This window comes from Eriocheir sinensis, chromosome 14, assembly GCF_024679095.1.
Source record: "Eriocheir sinensis breed Jianghai 21 chromosome 14, ASM2467909v1, whole genome shotgun sequence".
Taxonomy (NCBI): Eukaryota; Metazoa; Arthropoda; class Malacostraca; order Decapoda; family Varunidae; genus Eriocheir; species Eriocheir sinensis.
In genome coordinates, this window is record NC_066522.1 from 16,862,561 (window position 1) to 16,887,328 (window position 24,768).

General features: G+C 43.5%; 1 protein-coding gene and 1 long non-coding RNA gene across 2 annotated transcripts in view; one reads left to right on the forward strand and one right to left on the reverse strand.

The window, feature by feature from the left end:
* LOC126998575 (hemicentin-1-like) overlaps positions 1–24,768 on the forward strand; it is a 95,364-nt gene that overhangs the window by 5,325 nt on the left and 65,271 nt on the right. The window lies entirely within an intron of this gene.
* Positions 19,690–24,768, reverse strand: part of LOC126998576 (uncharacterized) — a 198,295-nt gene continuing 193,216 nt past the window's right edge. Inside the window, exon 7 of the long non-coding RNA XR_007752938.1 lies at positions 19,690–19,787. This is a non-coding gene — a long non-coding RNA (uncharacterized LOC126998576). The remainder of the gene's footprint in view (positions 19,788–24,768) is intronic.

Below are 24,768 nucleotides of genomic sequence, written 5' to 3' on the forward strand. Positions count from 1 at the left end.
TTATTAATTATCTTCCCTGTGGAGTTACTATACGATGGTGTTAAGTGGATATTATAATGGAGCTCTAAGGGGAAGGTGTACCATAGAAAGTGGGTTTTAGAAGTGGTGTAATGGTAGTAGATCTTTGTTTCTCGTGTTCGTTTGACGTTATGATGTTTTGGTTCGTGTTTGTGATGTTACTAGCCGATGCGACATGCCAAATAGTGATGTTTTAGTGGGGGGGATAAATAGTTTCATTACTAACGCAAGATAACTGATTTTCCATTCTCGCCTAATATTTTCAAGGTTTGTCACGTATATTTCTACCTTATTATTATACTGACCTATAGGATAATGAGACAGGAAAATACGTAATGGTCTCTGTCGCCTGCCCTCGTTAAACCAAAATATTCCTTTCTTAGTCTAATATCTTTTTGAATTTTTTATCGTCAATATCTTTTAGCCATTTGATTTCTGCTTTGGGGGAAGGGAAGCGAATCGTCACCTGTTGCTTCGCGCCTCAGTGTTGCCAATGGACCGAAACGTGTCCCAATTAGCGGTGTTTCGATGTGTGTGTGTGTGTGTGTGTGTGTGTGTGTGTGTGTGTGTGTGTTTGTCTTTGTCTCTGTGCCCAGACCCTCACACACACACACACACACACACACACACACACACACACACCTGATAGCCAATTCAATATTAACAAACACTCCCTCAATAATAATATATCTTGCCTTACATAAACGTTCGAATAAGTTCATAAGAGATTGAGCCAAAAATTAAGGAAACTATTGCCGGCCTTCTCACGTATACATACATACTTGATGCTTTGACCTCGCGTTGCAAAAGTTTGAGTTGAACCCGAGGAAACAAAATTAAAGCTGATACCCCGGATGTCGCCCCGATAATTGTCCGTACCTGGAAAAAGAGAAGAAAAATAAAACGTCAAGAAAAATGTGAAGCAAGGATGGTTGATTTTTTTGCGAACACTATCCAACAATGAAGCGAAAATAATAATAATAAGGATGATGATAATAGTAAAAATAATAATAATAACGATAAAAATAATGATAATGTGAAAGAGAAAACAAGGAGAATAAGAAAAGGAGGAAGAGGGGGAGGAATAAGAGGAGGAGGAGAAGGAAGATAATGATGAAGATAAGAAGGAGAAGGAGGAGGAGGAGGAGAAGGATAAAAATGATGAAGATAAGAAGGAGAAGGAGTAGGAGGAGGAGGAGAAGGAAGATAATGATGAAGATAAGAAGGAGAAGGAGGAGGAAGAGGATAAGGATAAAAATGATGAAGATAAGAAGGAGAAGGAGTAGGAGGAGGAGGAGAAGAGAGGAGTTGGCTTGCCCTTCATTTCCACACCACACCAACATCACACAAAAAAGCTATCTCGGGCAATGCTGGGCTATAAAGGGACATGCCACGCCAGAGAGTAACGAACACTACTGATAAACCATATTCTTATCCTCTAGACTCTGGATTCGGGTGTTCTTCCGTTGTAGCCACGAATATCGTCCTTTGTCTCTTTGAACGTTGTCATGGCAGCAACTTACAGAAGGACAACGTTAAAAATAAAGTGTTTACGTAAGTGTGATAATTTTTTTTTCTTACTCCGGCTCAGTTTCATATTAAAGATCTCCTTTACCACCCACTTGCAAGGCTCTAGATAATGTGTTTACGCCAGTGTGTTTATTTATTTTACTTAATGCGACACAGTTTCGTTTTAAGTATTTCCTTTGCCACCCATTTGCAAGGCTCTTAATAATGTGTTTACGCCAGTGTGATTATTTATTTTTCTTAACGTGGCCCATTTTCATTTAGAATATTACCTTTACGACCCACTTGCAGGCCTCTCGAGAGTACTAATAACTGTGTGCCTCGCTCCGTTTGGTATTTACTAGCTAGCTCGGAAAGTGGCCGCCCCTACACCAGCCACGAGGACCAGACTTTTCCATCGTAAAATCGCAAATCACAGGCTTCAGAGGAGGTGGTGGCGGTGATGGATTGGTGATAGTGAAGATGATGATGATGACGATGATGGTGGGGGTTGGGGGTGGAGGAGGTGATTGTGGAGGCGGTGGTGGAGTGGTAGTGATGGTGGAGGTAATGATGGTGATGGCGATGGTGGTGATTGGGGTGGAGCTGGTGAAGGTAATGATGATAGTGATTGTGGTGGTGATTAGGGTGGTGGTGGTAGTGGTGGTGGAGATTGTGGTGGTGGTGGTGGTGGGGGCATATTCCCGTGGATGGCAACACACAATTTTTTCCTTCCCCAGTCACACGGCGGCGAAGGCTCGTGTGTTGACGCTGCCGGGGTTGTCTGGGATGCCGCGCCATCGTCACACACTGAACATTTAATTTCAAGCGTGAGGCGGAAGCGTCTGAAAATATTGACCTAAGGGCAGTATTCTTAAACACTTCAGCGCCCAAGAACACACCAAGGTTTTCATAGGAGTTTGGTTCATTTTAATCAGATATAAGAAATTTAAAGTCCTCGCCAAAACGGAGGCATATTATGGGTTTTCATAAGGCTCGAGACAACTCTGCAGCAAAATTTCATCATTCCGTTGTTGGTATCTGCTGTTTCCTTTATACGAGCAGCAAGTTACGGGGATTGTTTGTCTGGTTTTCCCCTTGTTCTGTCTCCTTTACCGTGAGGAAGAGGGTCGTACGAGAGAACATACGAGTATCTGTTGCATGTCGTGAGATTCTGAGACCTTGACCCTGAAATAATCTTGGTTGATTGCAAGACTCGGCCAGTTGCTCTACGTACATTTGGGAAGCAATTCTGGCCGTGGTGTCTGTCAGAATAGTTCGCCAAAGTCCTTATAATCTACTTTCCACAACGGTAAAAGAAAGAAGATGAGACTAAGAGCTACACATAAACAACCAGAGAGCTAGTAGGAGCCAATATGTTACTTGAAAGGTCAGTTTATTGCCTGGGGAGGAAAAGTTTACTGCACCGAAGGGGAAGAAGCTGTACTATTCTTTACTTCCTGAATACTATGTAAGCGCCAGAAGAAATCTTTTAGCATTTGGTTCAGAAATCTCTTCTATTTGTTTATATGAATTTATTTATGCATGTAAATATACGCGCCCGCGCGTGCGCGCGCTTGTGTGTGTGTGTGTGTGTGTGTGTGTGTGTGTGTGTGTGTGTGTGTGTGTGTAATAATAATAATAACAGGTTTATTAATGTATGGCAGCCGTTAGGCTGAAAATATACAAATGAAAAAAACAATAAACTAATACTAAATAGACTACGCTAAAGGAAGGGAGAGGGTGGGGGTTGGTTTGGGAGAGCTAATAACAGAGACATAAGGGAGAGGGAGGGTGGTGCGAAGGGGGCAGTTAGAGGATGGAGGCGAGGTGCTAATCTGCACTGCGGCCCTTTGGGTAAACAGGACTATCACTGCTGGACATTGTTTATCATCCGCACTATCGCTGGCACTGCGCTTCGTTTGAATCGGTCGGTTCGCGGTGCACTAAAGGGGGTGAATTAATTGTGGTGTCTGGTGAAGCACGTGGGGGGAGGCGCGTCGGGTGGTAGGAGGTGGCGGTGGCTGAGGGCATCCTGGTGCCTGTCAGAGAGCCTCGGGAAACTCATGTGTGTGTGTGTGTGTGTGTGTGTGTTGCTTTGTTTGTTTAATTGTTTTTTTTGTTTGTGTGTTTGTTTATTTGCGAGTATGTGAATGTGTTTGTATGTGCGCGCGTTTGTGATAGTTTGTGTATATTTGTGTGTGTGTGTGTGTGTGTGTGTGTGTGTGTGTGTGTGTGTGTGTGTGTGTGTGTGTGAGTGGCCGCCTGTGTGTCCAGCAATTCCGTCGGTCCTCCCGTTAATGGTGTGTGTGTCAGCGACCTTATGAGGCCCCGTTTGTGACAATATGTCGCGCATCAGGGAAAATGGAGTCTCTGTCAGGCGTAATGTGCGAGTGTTTTATGAATTCTGTCCGTAAACTATGCGTCTTTGTTTCCGTGTGCGTGTGTGTGTGTGTGTGTGTGTGTGTGTGTAGATAGTCATTATACAAATACAATGATCAATATTACTTCTCATTGTAGCCAGGCAGAGGGTCGTTAAGCAAACCATTATAAAAGACAATAGGTGGTGGTGAAGGTGATGGATTGGTGATGATGGTGGAGGTGGGGGTGATGGTGGTGACGGTGGTAGTGGAGGAGGTGATTGGGGAAGCGGTGGTGGATTGGTAGTGATGGTGGTGATAGTGAGGATGATAGTGGTTGTGGTGGTGGAGGTGGTGATTGGGGAGGCGGTGGTGGATTGGTAGTAATGGTGGTGATAATGAGGATGATGATGGTGGTGGTGGTGGTGGTAGTGGTGGTGGTGGAGGTGGTGGAGGTGGTGATGGTGGTGGTGTATTCTCGTGCATACTTCATCTAATACCTGAGACGCCGGTGAGAATTCCTTAATTAGTGCCTCGACAGGTTAAGACGCGCTTCGGGTTCAGCGTCTAATGAAAGTCTTGCGACATGTAAATTTTTATAATGGCAAATAATGAGATGCAAAAGTCGACATACCGTTATTTACATTTCATCTTTAATTGTGTCTCTGTTCTCTCTGTTCTCTCTCTCTCTCTCTCTCTCTCTCTCTCTCTCTCTCTCTCTCTCTCTCTTACACAACTTCCTTACCAATGAGGATAATTGAACGCTCTCTGCGATCCATCAACATAATTACTTTATTGTCTGCATAAGAAATAAGAACGCGACCATCACGTCATTACGAATCACTAGACAATAACAATGGTGCAATAATTTATAATCTACTTAAGGAAATTGCGAGGTGCTTAATAACAATGGATGCCGAACAGGATTCCAAAATGGTTATTATGCTTCACAAAATTAAGAGACCAGTATGAACCATCAACATATACGTATGAAAATTTTAATGTCACGACCTTCATGTTGACAAACGTCGCTGTATAATGTGCAGTTAGACCTCTTTGATAAATTAGGACAAATTTCCACTCATTGTTTTGATGACAAGTTTATTGCACCATGTATTACTTGTAATGCTGCCAAATTATCGAGGCAACATGTTAATTCAAAGTCAACAGAGGCCTATCGTGAATGCATCGGTTTTAGAATGAGTGTCAGCGTCAGGATGCAACCTTGCTTCCTGTATTGTTGTCCTCCTTGAAAGTAAGGCGTCGGCAATTGTCTTGTTAAGTTAAAAGTGTCAGTTTTGAAAGGCACAAAGAATAAAGATTCCTATTGTTGTTGAAAACTGCTTCTGGATTTCCGCGGGACAAAGCTCAGATAAATAACAGTTCTTCAACAAAGCTCTTCGGCAAAAGAGAGGTCAATTTCGGGAGAAAAGGTGTCTTGACATTCTCTCTTGAAAGAGGCCAAGTCATGGGCAGGAGGAAATACAGACAAAGGAAGGCTGTTCCAGAGTTTACCAGAGGAAGGGGTAAAAGAATGAAGGTGCTGGTTAACTCTTGCTTAATAAAGGATTTGGACAGTGTAGGGATGAGCAAGAGTAGAAAGTCGAGTGCAGCGGGGCCGCGGGAGGGGGTGAGGCATGAGGTTAGCAAGTTCATAAGAGCAGTCATCATGAAAATATCGGTAAAAGATAGAGATGCAACACTGCGGCGGAATTTAAGGCGGTAAGATACTCTCAGTAAAAGGAGAAGTGTTGATGAGGCCAAGAGCCTTAGACTCTAAAGTGAGATTAATTGATACAAATTGTTTGTCTTAGAAGCTGAAAAGAAAACTTACAAATGAAAATGGCGTACAAGAGTCACACATAACCTTTTGGGGCAGTGCCGTGAAGACTTTATAGGCAGGTTTGACACTAATGTTTTAATGATGAAGGATGTGATAGTAAGGTGGTTACGGTGGTCGTGGAGATAGAGCAGCAGTAGTAATAGTGTAACGAAAAGGAGAGAGAGGGAGATATACGTAAAATTACAAAGACAGATAGATACTATATATTCATGAAGACAGGTAGAGAGTGATCGGTATAATTCGAAAGACTGTATCGATTTCAGACGTTAAATCAATATAAACGAGTAAGGAACACACACACACACACACACACACACACACACACACACACACACACACACAAACAGCTTCGCGGCCAGCCAGGTGGGGTGACTAATGGCATTATCTTGTTCCTGTTCTGACGCCCACTGAAACTTTCGTCTGATGCCTCATTTTCCATTCTCTCCTCTAGAGTTTCTCTCTCTCTCTCTCTCTCTCTCTCCCTCCAAAACAAAACACAACATAAAACCATCTCATCGTTACCACAACTAAAAAACAAAATAAAAACATCCCGCTACATCGCAACAAACCTGACGGGATAAAATTCTGCGCACGGTTTTGTTCGGTACTTCCGTTTATTTATCTGCGGCCTTAACGGTAGCGGGGAAGTAGCTTTTAATGTTGGCGATGGGCAGCGCCTTGTTCCTGTCTCGTGAATTGGCGAAGCACAGCGGCGAAGAGGGTAAAGAAAAGCGAACGTGGGCGCAAGAAGGGGAAAAGGGAAGGCGAGTTGGCGGGGGGAAGCAGAAGGCGCAGATAAAGAAAACAAAAGAGCAAGAGGGAGGACGAGAGTGAGAGCAAGAGAGAGAGCAAACGAGTGAGTGAGTGAGTGAGCGAGTGAGAGAGAGGGAGGGAGAGAGAATAGAGTGGACAAAGAGGAGGAGGGGAAGGGAGAGAAGCAAAAAACAACAACTTTATGGAATGACAGGAGTGGTAGGGAGGGGAGGAGAGGAGAGGTTAGATATGGAGGCCTGGGGATGGGATAGGAAAAGACGGGCTAGGATGGAGTGGAGGAAGGAAGAGAAGGGAGGAGGAGGAGGAGGAGGAGGAGGAGAAGGTCCTTTACGTATATAGCAGCTCCTAAGATAAAGAGGACAAGAGGGCTAGCGGGGAGGAAGGAGGAAGGGCGGCGAGGCGAAGAGGAAAGAAAACCCGTTAAAAGGAGACTGAAACTAGGAGAGAGAGAGAGAGAGAGAGAGAGAGAGAGAGAGAGAGAGAGAGAGAGAGAGAGAGAGAGAGAGAGAGAGAGAGAGAGAGAGAGAGAGAGAGAGAGAGAGAGAGAGAGAGAGAGAGAGAGCGCGCGGACAAGAAATAGAAGAGATGAGGCCGCTAATGTAATGCTGGGCGTGGCACGGGACGAGGGATGTATAGAGGAGCTGAGAGAGGCCTTGCAGGAGAGCCGAGGGAAGGGATGCTGTGACTGTTTGCCAAAAAGAGGAGAACGGTTAACTGTTTTGGCCGATTTTGCCCGAGTGGTGAGGAGAGAGACATATGTATTTTTTAGTATTAGCATTAGTATTAGTATTAGTAGTAGCTGTAGTAGTAGTAGTAGTAGTAGTAGTAGTAGTAGTAGTATTGTGGTCCATGAAAGGGTATCAAAGAAAAAAATATATATGTAGACTTCAACAGAATCCACTCAACGAACAGACATGGACGTGAAAAATATGACAGTGACGGTAAATGAAGAACATCAAAGGAGTTAACAAAAACAATACCTAATGATTTAAAAGGCTGATTGATAAATGGATAGAAATATGGATAGATAGACAGAGTACAGTATATTCCTTTGTAAAATCACCACTCTGCACCGACAATCATATAACAATGCAAACTCGAACAAAAAAGACTAGTACCATAAACTGCGCAACACAGTTATGCAAATGAACGTCATGGTAAAGGTCTGATATTGTCGCTGGAACATATTGTTATTTTTTTTTAGTACACCGCAGAACACCCATATATGGCATCAGTGTGTAGTCCATTAACAAAGTACTCCAACTACCGATCTCGAAGCGTCCACAGAGATTAGCATAAAAGTCAAACACACACAAACACAAACACACAAACAAATAAACAAGCAAACAAACAAACACGCCACTGGTAAAGCATCGCATTAACAAAATTACTTCCATACAAGCTATTACGAACGAACATCAGTTATTTTCAACACAAACACTGAGACACACACGCGCACACACACACACACACACACACACACGTTTACCTGTACACCAAAACGCAATGAAAATTACTGAACAAATAAACACAAACAGAAAACTACAACCACGGTACAGCACACACGTCTCTTTACTATATATGAAAAAAACTTATAATAATGGTACTGAAACCCCTAACATGATTACAAGAGTTACCGAACCTGCACAGACTTCAAACTGGTCTCCATGGTTATCTCTCTATCGCCAGCCACCCCAACACTATACCTTTTGACGGTGTTGACAGCCTTACCGCCAATATAAAAACATCACCCCTCCTGTCACAGACCCAACCCGCTCTTCACTGTCACGTCTCCTTCGACACCCGGCCTAACGCCGTCACTTCTGATGGCGACAGCTTCGGCCGCTCCCTGTCCGCCACCAACACCTCGTTCGGCGCTGATTAATAAAGCAATATCCTGCCGCTGACGACCCTGCAGCAGCCCTACTCCCCCCCCCCCCTGCCACCCTTCGCCGGCACGTTCACCACATGTTGAGTTAGCACCCCATTCCGCGGCGCCTGCTGAGGAAACTATTGAAGAAAACGGAGAAAATGCACGGCCAGGGAGGAGAAAATGCCTAGGAAATTGCCTTACCTTCCTCCTCCTCCTCCACGTGTGTGTGTGTGTGTGTGTGTGTGTGTGTGTGTGTGTGTGTGTGTGTGTGTGTGTGTGTGTGTGTGTGTGTGTGTGTGTGTGTGTGTGTGTGTGTGTGTGTGTGTGTATGTATAATAATAATAATAATAATAATAATAATAATAATAATAATAATAATAATAATAATAATAATAATAATAATAATAATAATAATCGGTTTATTTCGGAGATGGCAGCCGTTAGGCTGAAAATGTACATATTAAGATTACAAAGTGTTACTATATAAAAATTACAATATGAAAGGGGTGTGGGGGTAGGTAATTTACAATAACGGAGGGAACGTTGTGGTGATGCTTGAGGGGTGAGGAGGTGGAGGAGTGCGGTGTGGTAGAGCGATGAGGCGGAAAGGTAATCCTCCTCTGAAAGGCAAGTAGGTGTTAATCCGAGGTCATCCCCAGGTCAAAATGCTGGGTCAGGTAGCAGCAGGTGGCCGGAGAGCAGGTAGAGGCGGTATCGATGGTCACTCAGAAAGGGGCTTAGAGGTGGAGTGCTAATCCAATACAGGTGGCGAGACAGATGTGAAGACTCGCTGCTGTTCCTGGGAACAGACTGCACAGCCTCGGTGGTGAGCAGCCTGCACATTGCCCCCACCTGAGTGACGAAGCCTCCACTGCACTGCACCTGACCAGACTTCAACAGCAGGATGGGCGGGCTGGTGAGCCTGGGGAGACCTCGGGGAGTCAGCAGGGACTTGATGGAAGGCCGCGGCGGCGACACACTCGGCGATCTGTGTCCTCCCGGTATACCACACACGCACTCCACTCATTGTCTGTCAGACTGTCACCATGGTTTCACTTAATGTCACAAAAAATAACTTGCTAAGTAGTGTTTCTTGAAGTAGGTTTCTTGATGAAAAGGGAGACGGGGATGAAGGGGAAGGTGAGAGGCCAACAGGCTGGCCCCGGGCTGCTCCTTTCGGAGCGCCATGACCCACGTCCGACCTCGGTCAGGACTGGGTCACAAGGTAATAATGTGTGTGTGTGTGTGTGTGTGTGTGTGTGTGTGTGTGTGTGTGTGTGTGTGTGTGTGTGCGTGCGTGCGTGCGTGCGTGCGTGCGTGCGTGCGTGTGTGCGTGCGTGTGTGTGTGTGTGTGTGTGTGTGTGTGTGTGTGTGTGTGTGTGTGTGTGTGTGTGTGTGTGTGTGTGTGTGTGTGTGTGTGTGTGTGTGTGTGTGTGTGTGTGTGTGTGTGTGTGTGTGTGTGTGTGTGTAATTGTTTGCTATTCCTTTGTTTCTAGCCACTTTCCAATGCATTCCTCTGCCGTGTTTCCTGTTTCCACTCCACATTTTTTTTCTTCATTCCGTATCCTTGACCTTGCTTAATATTCTGCACGTCTTTCCACAAACCGCCGCTCGTTCTGTGCATAATTCGATAACATTTTGCCTTGCCACTCTCCTTTCAGTTTTCATAAAGATCCACACAGTATCTTCTAAAAGGGATTTATCTTTATGATTTTAAACTTAGCTACTGATCCTCCGAGCATCCGAACACGTTAGTATTCCGTAAAGATAAACAAAATACCCTAATGACAATCGAAGAAGGTTTTATTATATTTAATGTTTGACGCTTGACCTTCCACATCATTACGAACAGTATTCTCTCATATCCTTCCTTTCCTCGGCGCCGATAATTTGGGAGACTTAAACTTTAGGAACTCTCAAACTTTTCGATTCATAAGTTGGAAGACCGAGAATATTAGCGTGACACAATTTTCTCCCCCGTCCCCGGAAAATGGCGCATGAACTATTCCTGAGGTGAGACTGCTCTGAATCCATTCGAGGCAATAATAACCACCATCCGACGTGATTTACATTGATTATGTATGACTCGATTACTCCGTGTTCCTCCTATAATAATGTTGTCTTCGGTGTAAGCTTAAATCCGTTTCTTCTTGATGAATAATATGTGGCAGTCGTCTTATCTTAATCTAAGTTTTTTTTTTAAGACCAATGTAGTAGAACTGTGATCCCAAAACCTAAAGACGATCACAACCTAAAAATATCCGATACAAAAGTGCGATAGATAGAGACATAGATATAGATGAATAAATAGATAGATAGATAGATAGATATAGATAGAAAGATAGATATAGATAGATATACAGATAGATAGAGAGAGAGAGAGAGAGAGAGAGAGAGAGAGAGAGAGAGAGAGAGAGAGAGAGAGAGAGAGAGAGAGAGAGAGAGAGAGAGAGAGAGAGAGAGAGAGAGAGAGAAAAAAATTATTCAGAAGGCTTTCGATATTCATTCTCTACCCAACTTGATTATCTCAGCATTATTCAGTCACATTATTGAATCAACTCTGAAAGTTTAGGCAAATTTTTCGGCTAATCAGCACCGCGAGGGTAAAAAAAGAAGGTATAAAAGAATCAACTTAGTGAGTGATGAACGGAATATAGACGATCAAAGGGAAGCGCCGGAATATAAGCGATATGGAAAGAGTAAATTAGCAAACTGACAATGGAAGATTACCAGACAATAAATGGGAGGCGTTTAACGGTAGTTTAATTATTATGTGAAGGTAAAACAATGGGTCACGAAAATTATCATGGAGAACGGTGGTGATTTAATTTAAGCTCCACCAGCACTAAAGCAACTAATCTCACCATCACAATCATAATCCTTATCATTACCAGAGCTATAATATCCTTCATACCACATTGAAAGCATCACAGACATCATTATCACCTCAATCGCCATCAAGACCATCACCATCAGAACGACTGTCACTTTCATTTCCTTTACACACCTCTGCAACCATCCCCATCACCACTCTCTCTGATAACACTATTTCCCTTGCGTTTACATCAGTTAATACGAATATCACCACCGGCATCATGATCATAACCACAGCCATCACCACCACCACCTTCACAGTCAACAACTCCCACCACCACAGTGCCGTCATCACCGCCGCCAATGGAGTGCCCGCGTTATTTGAGGAGCAAACACGACAGGCAATACAAGGTGGGTATATCAAACACTGAGACTGGTGTTTGAACGGCACCAGATATATGTTATGTCTGTTTACTGAAGTTCCTCCCTACCTCGCACGCCCCGGCTCTCTGATCCCGTGGGCAATACGCCGTTCAGTAACACGGGCTTTGTATAGTTTAGTTTGTATAGTTGGCCATGTGTTGCCGGCACCAAGCATCAAAATAGTCAAGTCCTTTTTCCATTGCAGGCAGATGTAATGACAACTCATTTAGAAGCTAGATTGCGAATGCTTTCACTTGATTTTTGCTTCTCTCTGAAAATTATCTCTATATAATGACTCATGTTTTTAGGAGAGCGATAGATTAATAATACATTTATCTAAAAAGTGTCTCACCGCCATGTGGCAAAACACTTGATAATAATCCTTTTTTATTTCAAAGTTAGACGAAACTATTAGTGATGAAAGTGGGTCTCAGGAGGCGTGCAGACGGAGCCTTCTGCCCCGGAATGAAGCTTGCCTGAGCCACGCCCCTCCGGGAGAGAGTATGAAACCTTTGTCGCTGGACGCACGGCAGGACGAAGAGGAGCCAAAAGCTAAACTAAAGAGAAATTCCTGCACGGCGAAAAGTTTGGGCCGAGGCGCCGCTTTGAGAGGAAGACTTGAGAGGGTCGCTGACGGCCTGTCTGTTGCACTTCTAAGGTTCACACTTTATTATAAAAATACTGAAGAGGCCATTTTTAATATATAGCGATATGTCACTTTTATCTTGGCATTTCAGTTTTAGACGTTAACTTGAAGCACTGCATATTATCTTCAGTGTTGCAATCTCCATAGGAAGCCAAGGTGGTGGTAAAGGCTTTTTTTATCATCTCATGGTTAACAAATAAATTTACCTCCAATTAACTCAACATTTATATCTAACTAAAAGAGACTAAGCCCTATTAATTAATGATGACTTCCAAAAATAATGGATCGCTGCTGCCAACTAAAACAATGGATATTCACTGCTATAATTAAACCTACGTAATCACTTCTCTCTCTCTCTCTCTCTCTCTCTCTCTCTCTCTCTCTCTCTCTCTCTCTCTCTCTCTCTCTCTCAAACCTTGTATTGGGCAGACACAGAAAACCATTACACTCATCACCATCACTATAACAACCTGAATTTTCCTACATTACAATCAAATCAAAACCATCAGCATCAACATCATCACCACGAGCTCGAAAACCGTCACCATACTAACTACTTGATCAAAATAACTGCAAAAATGAGCACAAGAATTATCAACGTTGTCACCATCTTCACCTTCACAGCCATAACAACATCATCAGCTAGCATTGTTGTCACCCAAAGACCCGTGACACGCTACCCAGGAAGATGTGGCCCCCGTGGCAGTGGGTGGAGGCGACGCGTGGGAAGGTGAGGAGTCCGACTTGTGGATTCAGAGCGCCAACCCACTGCTAGGCGCTGAGAGGGCACGCGGCCTTCATCACTCACTGCCACGTTCTCGGCTCTGCATAAACTCCACAAAGAAAGAGCACGCGAAATGGTGTCTGTCTGTCTGTCTGTTTCTCTTTGTCTATCTGTTTGTGCGTGTGATTTTCCGTCTGTCTGTCAGTCTGTCTGTTTCTGTTTGTGTGCCTGTCTGTCTCTCTTGTCTCTGTCTATCTTTCTTTTTCTTCTTTCCCTCTCCTCTTTCTGCAGTTAAAGGAAATAAATCAAGAAGGTAAAAAAAAAAAAAGAAAAAAAGAAAAAAGGAAGAGAAAATGTAGAAATATTCTTTCCAACTCTCATTTGCGGCATGAAAGGCACTGCAGATTATGTTAAGCGGGGCCAGTATTGTGGAGGTTAATTAGGAAACGGAATTGTAGCAGATATTTCTCCTCCTTCTAAGAAACGGGAGATCGGAATTCCATCAAGTTAATTAAAATAAATGATTAAAACTGTTGATAGTCAGTGGAGCGGAGGCAAAGGCCGGGGAACGCGGGAAAGGGAATTCTCGGAGGGGACGCAGACACCTAACAAGGGACGAGGGGAGCCTGCGCGGTGCAATCGAGGCTGAAGTTAGAGGTGATACTTAAGGGGGAACCAAGTCACTACTGATGATGTTGTTGTTATGTCCAGATTACTAGGAACTGCATTGCTGAATGTATTATCAGAGTACATATAAGAAAACAGCTCTCTCTGTCAAATGCTTCTGTGTTTTAGGTAACTTCTCTTCCATGTATTTAATCAAGGCTATGTACGGTACTTTCCCCCTTCCTTTTTCTGTGGATCACGCTCTCCTCCTCTCTCGCTTTGTCCTTAGCTGTCTATTTTTTTGGGGGACACTCTAGCACCGAAAACTCCCCTCCGAAATGTATGCAACGTACACCCGGCTCACTCAACTCAGCATATTGAAACGCGGCTTGCCGGCACCCTAGAGTTTAATGTCAAGGGCGACCCAGTCCGTTATTTTTTCGTCCTGCTCTCTCGGTTTCCTCGTGTTCGTGGAAATGAAGTGAGCGTAGAATTGGCAGCTCGAAGTGATGAAAGTAAAAGTAGTGTGTGTGTATGTGTGTGTGTGTGTGTGTGTGTGTGTGTGTGTGTGTGTGTGTGTGTGTGTGTGTGTATGTGTACGCGAATGTGTATGTTTTCATCGCAAGAACTTCATGCCGACATATGGAGACGTTTATTGGTTGTGGCTGCAGACGTCCAACAAAGTAAGAGAAAATACCACCACCCATTTACTTTACCCTCTTTGACCCACCAAGCGTCCAATAAATTTCCTCACTACTTAGCTAGGCAGTGGACTGGGGCTTATAAGAGACGCTAAGCTGGCGGGGAGAAAAGTCTGGCGGGTCAGCTGGGCAATCTCGGGCTCACAAGAGGCGGTAAATTTGGCGGGGGAAAAGTCTGGCGGGTCAGCTCAGCGGTGGACTTAGCCACACGAGGATTTACAAAAGGTCGTAATCCGGTGTTTAGACGTCGGCAGAATTTGGTGTCGGTCGTGAGGGCAGCTGCGCGTGTCTCGTGTGAGCGGCGTGAAGTTAGGGTGGCGTTGGAGTCTCGTTTCTTCCTTTGATGTGACTTTATAATTATGTTGAAGTGACGGGGAGTTACAAAAACCTATTAACGCCTGAAGAGGGTGCTGAAGGAGATCGTCAATATGGCAGGTTTCGTTAGGGAGTATATGCCTTACGTCAGTGTGTGCTACGAGTTTAATTTACCGGGGATAAATATAACATCAATGAGACTTTTTCAATTTCTACTACAAATTATATTCCTTATTTGAAAAGGAAATTAACTATAGGCATTGCAAACTTTAATCACTATTCAGAATGCTCTAGATACTTATTATAACCATATTCTGTATATATCTATTAACATAATCAGCTGGTCAAAGGGTTAATTTTGGAAGCTAGTTATCAGTTACCAAAGACCTCATTTACACGGTTCAAACAAGAAATATTACCGCACGTTTACGAATCACGAGAATCAGTTTTGTTTTGTTTTTTATCTCTTGTTCTGGTGGTGAGGTTGTTGTGTTATCTTAATATTTTTTTCTTACAATATGCCAAGAAGTTTCTGAATATTTGCTTCTGTCTCACTTAGTTCCATACCTACTGTCCTTCGTTCACATTTTCCTTGTCATCTATCTATCTTCCCATCTGTCTGTCTGCCTGTCTGTCTGTTTGGTTGCCTATCTCTCTTCTCTTCTCTTCTCTTCTCTTCTCTTCTCTCTCTCTCTCTCTCTCTCTCTCTCTCTCTCTCTCTCTCTCTCTCTCTCTCTCTCTCTCTCTCTCTCTCTCTCTCTCTCTCTCAGTTACTGGTCACAAGTGGCTCAACAGCTGGCTAAGCAACATGAAGCACGGGTCGTTACAAATGGCCCTGCCTGGGAGTGGACGCGGGTTGTTAGTGGCGCACCGCCGGCAGAATCTGTTCCCGGAGAGCTGTCGTCCTGCACGGATTATATTAACGGCAGCCGCGGAAGGGGACGACATGGCCAACGGAATAATAGATAATGCAACCATCCAATATTGAATTCCATCTTAGCTGATAACGGAGAAATAGGAAACTGTTATGATTTAAATACATGGGCGGATGCAAGAACACTGCTTCACATATTTTCTTGCTTAACACGTCCTCGGAGAAAAGTTTCCTCCTCGGCCGTGCAGTGCAAAGGAGCTTACGTATTTCATTTGAAAACTCGGAAACATCTCAAGGGAACCATAAACTCTCTGATGTTGTTGACCTTCCAATCCCAGGGGAGGAAAATGAAGTTCGTACCATATAATATATTCTAAAACTCGATATGAATGCTCTCTCTCTCTCTCTCTCTCTCTCTCTCTCTCTCTCTCTCTCTCTCTCTCTCTCTCTCTCTCTCCAAAGACTCATGAAAATATTTGGGTTCTGGTATCGTAAAATATTCCTGCAGATGAAAGGTTTCCGCCTGCAAAATTGCTTGACGGAAAAAATGGAAGCGAAACAAGATTTGAAGGTTGCAGGAGAGAAAATTCGAGGGCACACTGGATATCATAAAAAAAAGAAAACATAAACGATGGCCTTGTGTGTGTGTGTGTGTGTGTGTGTGTGTGTGTGTGTGTGTGTGTGTGTGTGTGTGTGTGTGTGTGTGTGTGTGTGTGTGTGTGTGTGTGTGTGTGTGTGTGTTTCTCTTTCAGCCCCACGACTTCAAAAATATCTGCCATGCCAATCCAGTCACTTACTTTCTTATCTATATATTATCAATTTTACTCATCCATCTCGTATTCTTAATCCTCAATATAATATCCATACAATATCCTCAACCTTTGTCTGTTAATTAAGCCATGATAAGAAGAATACCCTTATGCGTAATGTTCTGATAATGTAAAATCTGCGAGACTATGTTTTCTTAAGTTTCCCCTTGACGCTCCCTCCATAATTATTACACGCATTCATATAAGCTCGCAGTAAGTCCTTGCCCCTAGTGCATAACTCATGGAGAATTTCTTGCTCTCATTGTGACCGGTGTCTGACTCCCTACTCAATATCTGCTTGGATTTGCCTGTGTCTGTCTGTTTGTCTGTCTTTCTCTGTTTGTCTATCTGTCTGTCTATATGAATGTTTGTATATATGTATGTATGTATGTATGTGTTTATGTATGTATGTATCTATGAATGAGTGTATTTATGTATGTATATATGCAAATTTCTCTACCTTTAACATCTCCTTCCTCTTGCTCTATCTTTCAATATCTTTCTCTTTTACTTTATTCATTTACTTGCTTATTTATCAGTCAATCAATGTATCTTTCATCTAACTGATCACTCCATCTATCGATCCATCTAGCCATAATAAACCACCTCCCCGCTTCACTATCAGAGCCAGATGAACCAATAGGCGGCCAAGTTTCCTAATATCAAGTTTGCTGCCCTTGATTAATTAATGTTGTGATCCGCGGCAGAGGACGGTGAGGACGGCGGCTCACCCTAAAAAGTCTTCTACAAGGAACGAGGGAGAGAGAGAGAGTCAAGGATGCGAGAGAGGGAGAAGTCGAGTAAAGGGGTGAAGATGAGGCAGTATAAGTGTAGAACAGACACGAATGAGGTGATTCGAGAAGAACAATTACAGAAAACGTTGCATGAATGATGGGAATTGAAAAGATTATTGTTGTAGAGGGATGACGTTAATGAATGAATTGAAGTGAGTGATGTCAAATGAAAAGAGTGAAGATGAGGCAATAGGAGCGTAGAACAGACATGAACAAGGTGATACGAGAGAGAACAATAATTACTGAAGTGTGACATGAACGGTTGGGACTGAGTAGATTGGTGAAGAGGGATGATGTGAATGAATCGATCAAAGTGAGTGATGTCAAATGACCGGATGGGAGTGTGTGTGATGGAGCACCTGACTGACTGACTGAGTTAAATGACTGAGTGAGCGTTCAGAGCGGCGGGAAAGTGGGTGATTTATGGAACAGCACGGATGAGGTATCGTCAGAGAACACACACACGAGAAAAACAAAAACAAAAGATAACCATAAAACTTCTTCTCTTTGCCGGGAGCGCTAAAGCAAGTAAGAGACGGGGACGTCGTAATAAGTATGGTTGGGGGTAAGAGGGAAAGGAGTGGGAATGGGAAGGGCAGAAAAGGAGGTTTAGCCGGAACTGAAGGCTGAGAGAGGAGGGTGTGTTCGTCTACGGGGAGAAACGCTGGTCGGAGTAGATATTGATAAAGCCACATTGCTATAACAGGATTAGAGGACGGTTGAAAGGACGTAGAAAGGGATAGAACGAGGGCGAGAGAGAGAGACAGCGAGACCGAAACAGAGAAAGAGTAAGCGAGCGAGAGAGAGAAAGATGAAAAGAAGGAGTGAAAGAAAGAGGAGAAAAGAGCGAGTGATGAGAGAGAGAGCGAGAGAGAGAGCGAGAGAGAGAGAGAGAGAGAGAGAGAGAGAGAGAGAGAGAAAGTGGGAGGGAAGATGATGGATGATTGTTGCTATTGAGAACGAGAGAGACAGAGAGAGAGAGAGAGAGAGAGAGAGAGAGAGAGAGAGAGAGAGAGAGAGAGAGAGAGAGAGAGAGAGAGAGAGAGAGAGAGAGAGAGAGAGAGAGAGAGAGAGAGAGAGAGAGAGAGAGAGAGAGAGAGAGAGAGAGAGAGAGAGAGAGAGAGAGAGAGAGAGAGAGAGAGAGAGAGAGAGAGCGCAATATGGCCCCAGCATTAATACGGGGCCCAGGGAGACTAATCGGTCTGAGTTACGGGCTGACGATTCCTTGTAGCGAATTCATCCCTCTTGTAACGGCAGCAGCATGGGGTGTATACGGGGGGTGGGTGGGGGGAGGGGCGGGGAGAAGGAGAAGGGGGGGGTGCGGCAAAGATATAGATAAATAAATAGATACATACATACATACATACAGATAGATAAAGGGAGAGAGAAAGCGAATAAGAAAGGTGTGTGGATATTTCTTTCTGTTTCCTCTCAGTAACAGATAGACGGATAGGTAGATAGACAGAGAGATAGATAGATATACAGATACATAGATAGACAGATAGAGGGACAGAGGAAAAAGGCAGAGAGATAAAAAAGAACTATGTGTGTTTTTTCCTGTCTCCTCTCAGCCGTAGAAGATAGATAGATAGATAGATAGATAGATAGATACATAGATAGATAGACAGAGGAAGAGAGAAGGAGAGATATAGAGAGAATAAAAGAAGAGTCGTTGTATTTTTTCCCGTTTCCTTTCAGCCATAGAAGACAGACAGATAGATAGAAATAGACAGGTAGATAGACCGGTAGAGAAAAAAAGACACAGCGACAGAGAGAATAAAAAGAAATATGAAGGTGTATTTTTTTATCCTCTCCCACTCGTAGCAAGGAAAACAGGAATCGAGTTGTTTAAAGAAGAAGAAACAGAAGAGAAATCAGAAGTGTCAGAGGTAAAAACGGGGAGGGGAGAAAGGAACGGGGGAAGGGAGAGAGGGAACGTGGTAGGGAGGGAGGGAAAGTGAGGATGAAGGAGGGAGGGAACGGGGAGGGAAGGGAGGGAGGGAATGAGAGGGGAGGGAGGGAACGGGGAGAGGCGAGAGAGAGAACGTGGTAGGAAAGGAGGGAAAGTGTGGGTGAAGGAAGGAGGGAATGGGGGAACGGGAAGGGGGAAAGGGGGGGGAAGGGAGGGAGGAGGGGGGGAGGGGGGGGAGGGAGGGGGGAACGAGGAGGGAAGGAAGGGAGGGAGGGAAAGGAGGAGTGAGGGGGGAGGGGAGGAGGGGGAGGGGAGGGAGGAGGGGAGGGAGGAGAGGGAGAGGAGGAGGAGAAGGGGGAACGTGGGAGGGAACGTGGGGGGAAGGATACAACTAAGAAGGGGAGGGAACGGTAAGGGAGATTGAAAGGAAGAAGGAGTCATGGTTGCCTCAGTAAATAACATCCCGTTTGAGTTAGAGAAAGACAGCACATAAAAGACTGTACAGATATAGGGAACCACATTTCTTTGCTGTCAAGGAGGGCGAGGAACGTTGAATTAAAGCAGAAAAACGTTATTAAAACCGCGATGAAAGACACCACATGACATCACAACATTCCACAGAGCCACACCACCATATACCAGCCGCGGAAAGTAATAACACGACACAAAAAAAAAACATTGGCTTTAGTAAGTACATACCTTCTTTTTATGAAGCGTCTAGGGAAGCGAAGTCACCCGTACCTGACGTGTATCGTTCTTGTTGGTATGGACGAGGCCTCTTCGTACTGCCAACACCTGGATGGGAAAAAAGACATATATAGATAGATAAGTAGGTGGATAGACAGATAGATAGCGAGATAGACAGGCTGGTATAGACTCATCTTCTCTATATTGTGAACACGTGGAAAGATAAGAAAAAAAAGATAGTTATAGAGAAAGATAAATAGATAAAAAAATACATAGATAGATAAATGGTTAGACTGGTATGGACGATGTCTTTCTAAACTGTCTAACCTAGAAAGATAGTTAAAAGGATAGACAGAGAGATAGATAGACAGACAGATAAATAGCTAGCTAGCTAGATATAGATACGAGGGCGTTCAATAAGTAATGTTATTAGTCTTTCTCTACATAGGAACCACCCAGAGTTATGCATTTCTCCCATCGTTTGATGCAGCTCTGGAGACCGTTGGGTTGGTCCTCCAACCACGACGTGACTTCAGAAATCAGGGCTGCATCATCTGGGAAACGCTTTCAAAAACAACTTCATGGCTGGGAAGAGATGAAAGTCAGAGGGTGCAAGGTCAGGAGAGTAGGGAGGATGGGGGAGAATTTCATAGCCACACGCCCGTGCTGCTGATCTGGCGACATGCGAGTTGTGGACCGGAGCGTTGTCTTGCAGTAGGAGGATACCTTTGCTGATCTTCCCCCGCCTCTTGGTTTTGATAGCTTCTCTCAATTTCCTCAGAAGTGAAGCATCATAGGCTCCTGTACTTGTCAAATCTGTCATCACTACTCCGTCATGGTCCCAGAAAACTGTGAGCATGACCTTGCCAGCGGAGGCTGCACCTGCCTTCTTTGGCGGTGGTGAGTCCACGTGCTTCCACTGCATTGACTGGGCTTTTGTCTCTGGATCATAGTGATGGACCCAAGTTTCATCCTGTGTAATCAGTCTTTTGAAAACGTTGACTCGTCTTCTCGGCACATCTCTAAACTCATCCTCGAACAATCGACGTTCTCGCTTCTGGAAAGGTGTGAGCAACCTGGGAATCCATCTGGCAGACACCTTATGCATATGCAAATGGTCACGAATGATAGTTTCCACAGACCCTGTACTAATCTTGACCTCTTGGGCTATTTGGCGAATAGTAATTCGCCGATCTTCCAAAATGGCAGCCTCAACTTGGCAGACAGATGCCTCATCAATGGCAGAAGGAGGGCGACCAGGTCTGGGAGCTGTTTCCACAGACTTCCGGCCATGTTTGAATTCACGATGCCAGCGTTTTACAAGGTCATATGATGGGGCATCATCACCGTAAGTTTCTTTCATTTCGTCAAACGTCTCCTGTGGTGTGCGTCCTTTCAAATACAAAAACCGGATCACTGCGCGACACTCAACAGGCTCCATTTCACACCTGACTCAGTTCAAACACCTGTAAATGAGAAACCAAAATTAGTTCAGAGCTGTAATTTGCCACATTATCCATAGAGATATAAGTCATTGCACATGCTAAATATCAGCTAGATCAGACAACTAGAAGTGGGTCAGGGGCATTACTTATTGAACGCCCTAGATATGAACGAGGCTTCTCAATACTTTCAAAACGTGGAAAGGAAAAAAACACAGGTAAAGGTAAGGTATTGTTGGGGGTATACGATATATCTGCGCGTGGCCTCAGTGCTCATCTCAGTCGCAGTGGGCCTTTTAGATAGATATACATAAATCAATATAAAGATAGGGAGAAGGAAAACTACAAATAAGGAAATGAAGGGAGCTGGGAGGTAATGAAAGTGCAGAGGCTCCCCACAAAGCATGATTTCCTATTTGCTTTATACACGAGCCAACTTTCTCCTTATTAATGAACTCGTGCAGTCACACCCCGATGTTATTATTGAGGCAAACAAGAGTCCCCTTTCCCTTCAACCCCCCCATCCGTTCCCTTCCTCCCTCCCCTTCCCTTTGTTCTTTCCTTCCTCATCACGGTTCCTCCTTCACTCCCCCATTCCTTCCCTCCTCACCACAGTCCCTCCCTGCCCTCCATGTTCCATCTCTTCTCTTCCACGTTTCCTTCTTTCCCCACCGTTCCCTTCCTAACCCCTCCTCCCTCCAACGCCCCTCCCCGTTCCATCCCTCCCCCCTATGTTCGTTCCCTCGCCATCCACGTTCCTTTCCTCACCACCAAGTTCCCTCCATCCCTCCCATCTTTCCTTCATCCCTTCCACGTTCCCTCCCTCCGATCCCACTTTCCCTTTCACATTCCCTCTAAACTCTCCCCGCCCCTCATTTTATTAGCAATACTCTACCTCTAATTATATATACGATTGCCGTCACCACCTGGGCTTATGTGACCAGTGAGCTGCCTGAGCCGACCGACTGCCTGACTGCCTCTCCGCCGCTCCAGGCCACTCCCTCATTATAGCGATTCTAATACTCACGGTTCTCACTCACTCACGTTTGACGTTTATAGTTGTTGATATTATTGTTATTATTGTTATTATTACTATTCTTTGAACTCGTTTTTTTTGTTTTATCTCCTTTTTCTTTTTTGTTTTTCTTTTATCTTTGTATTTTTCTTTTCTTCTTTTCCTCCTTCGTTTTCTTCCTCTGTTTCTCCTTCTTTTCCTTCTTCTTCTTCTTCCACTTCTCTTCTTACTCCTGTTCTTGTTCTTCTTGTTCTTGCTCTCATTCTTCTTCTTTTTCTTCTTCTTCTTCTTCTTCTTCTTCTTCTTCTTCTTATTATTATTATTATTATTATTATTATTATTATTATTATTATTATTATTATTATTATTATTATTATTATTATTATTATTATTATTATTATTATTATTTTATTTTTTATTTTTTATTTTTTTTATTTTTTCGTGCCAGCCTATAGCGCCGGTAGGCTTTCTTGAGGGGCCCGCATGGTAGTCGGCCCCAGCTCGTCATGGCGGAGGCAAGAGTTTTATAGTGGCGCCATCTTTTCTTGGCTCACGCTGCCCCCCCGGAGCTTGTTCTTGATTCACTTGGACGGTTTCCTCTAGAGTCCAGGTTCATGATGGGTGGTCTTCAGCACAGCATGTGGGTAGTCTTAAGCCACTCGGCGGCGACTGAAAAATCCCAGGTGGTAGCGGCGGATTCGAAACCGCGTCGTCCATCACGCGGTGAATGCTGGGCCCACACGCTAAGCACTCAGCCACCGCCTATCCTAATCTATCATCTTTATATTAAAGCCCTTTATTATCATCTTTACATTAAAACACAATAATAACAAGACAAAGGAGATCTATATACGAGTTTCTAAGACTTCATCTCCCCCAAGACGTGAGGATGAAGACAATTCTGCGACTAACATTATTGATATTCTCCTTTGGTATATTTACGATTTACTTTCTTGGCATTTTTTCATATATTCTTCTGTTTATCTTTCGATGCCACTCCCTCACCGTATAAAAAAAAACATCTGCACACACACACACACACACACACACACACACACACACACACACACACACGTACAAACACAGAAAGTTCTACAAATCTACTTTTTCTTCTCTCTCTCTCACGCCCACCAGACTCAATATATCACTCACTTCGCACTCTCCCCACGCACTCTCTCTCTCTCCTCCTCCTCCTCCTTTCTCTCTTCCACCTACTCCTCCTACTTTTTTCCCTCTCTTTTTTTTTTGCCTTTCCCTGGTCGTCTTGTGGTCATGGTCAATTCTGTGGGTGATCCGTCTTTGTTTTTTTTTTCCTCACATCCAAAAGTTCTTCAACAACCTCAACGTCTTCCCCTCTCAGCGATTTTATGTTCCCTCGTCGTCGTTGTCATCATGTTTAACTTCTTTATTTAACTCTACCTCTACCTGGCTTTTATATATTTTTTACGTTTATTTAGTTTTTATTTGTATTTGATCTATTTTGTTTTGTATTTTCTTGCCTGATTTCTTTCTTTCATTCTGTCTCTGTTTTAGTCTACCATCAAATACGACGTTTTTTTTTATATTTCTTTCTTTGGTTTGTTTTCTTTCTTTCATTCTGTCTCTGTGTTAGTCTACCATCGAATCTGGCTTTCATATATTTCCAGATTTAGTAAGTTTTTTTTTTCGTTTTTGCTTTTCTTTCTATTATTTTTCTTTCTTTCTCTCTCTCTGTTTTAGTCTACCATCTAAACAGACTTCTACATATTTTTCTGGCTGTTTTATTAGATTTTCTATCTTGTTTTTTTCCCTTTCATTCTCTATCTATCTCATTTTTTGGTCTTCCATCTAATCTGTCTTCTCTATGTTTATTTTTGTTATTTTAGTTTTTCTTCTTTATACTTTTTTCAGTTTTATTTTTTTTTCCTTCTCTGTTTATTTTAGTCCATCATCAAATCTGACCATCATGTATTTTTCTCTCTAGTTAGCTTTTTTCTTTTTGCAATTTTTCTTGTTTTCTTTCATATTCCCCTAATTATCTATCTATCTTCCCAATTTTCTCATTTTCCTTTAATTATCTATCTATCTATCTATCACTATCTACCTATTTCCCTCTTTTCTCTCTGCCTTTCGTATCTACTGATTCGTTCTTTCATGCCAATATCCTACTTTAGCAAAATACATATCATCTACTGCCTTTTCCTTCTCCCTCCTTTCCTCGTCTCTCTCTCTCTCTCTCTCTCTCTCTCTCTCTCTCTCTCTCTCTCTCTCTCTCTCTCTCTCTCTCTCTCTCTCTCTCTCTCTCTCTCTCTCTCTCTCTCTCTCCTTCCCCTTCACATTCCTTTTTCTCATCCTCGTTATCTCACCCCTTTCCAATCCCGACGTAAAATAATCTTTCTGCATATAAACCGTTGAATTAATGCACGCAGAAATTATAGATATATTCGCGCTGCGGTGTCATATATTAAAAGGGCATATCAGTGTTTAAATATTAGCAGTTTTGTTGTATTTATATTCACATCGATTTCGGGTATATTGGTTGCCGATGATTTTGTTTGCGCAACGTAAAGTCATAAGTCGTTAAATGGGCGATCATCGAGGAAGGACAAACAGAAATGAGACAAGATAAGAGAGATAAGAGACAAGTCCAGTT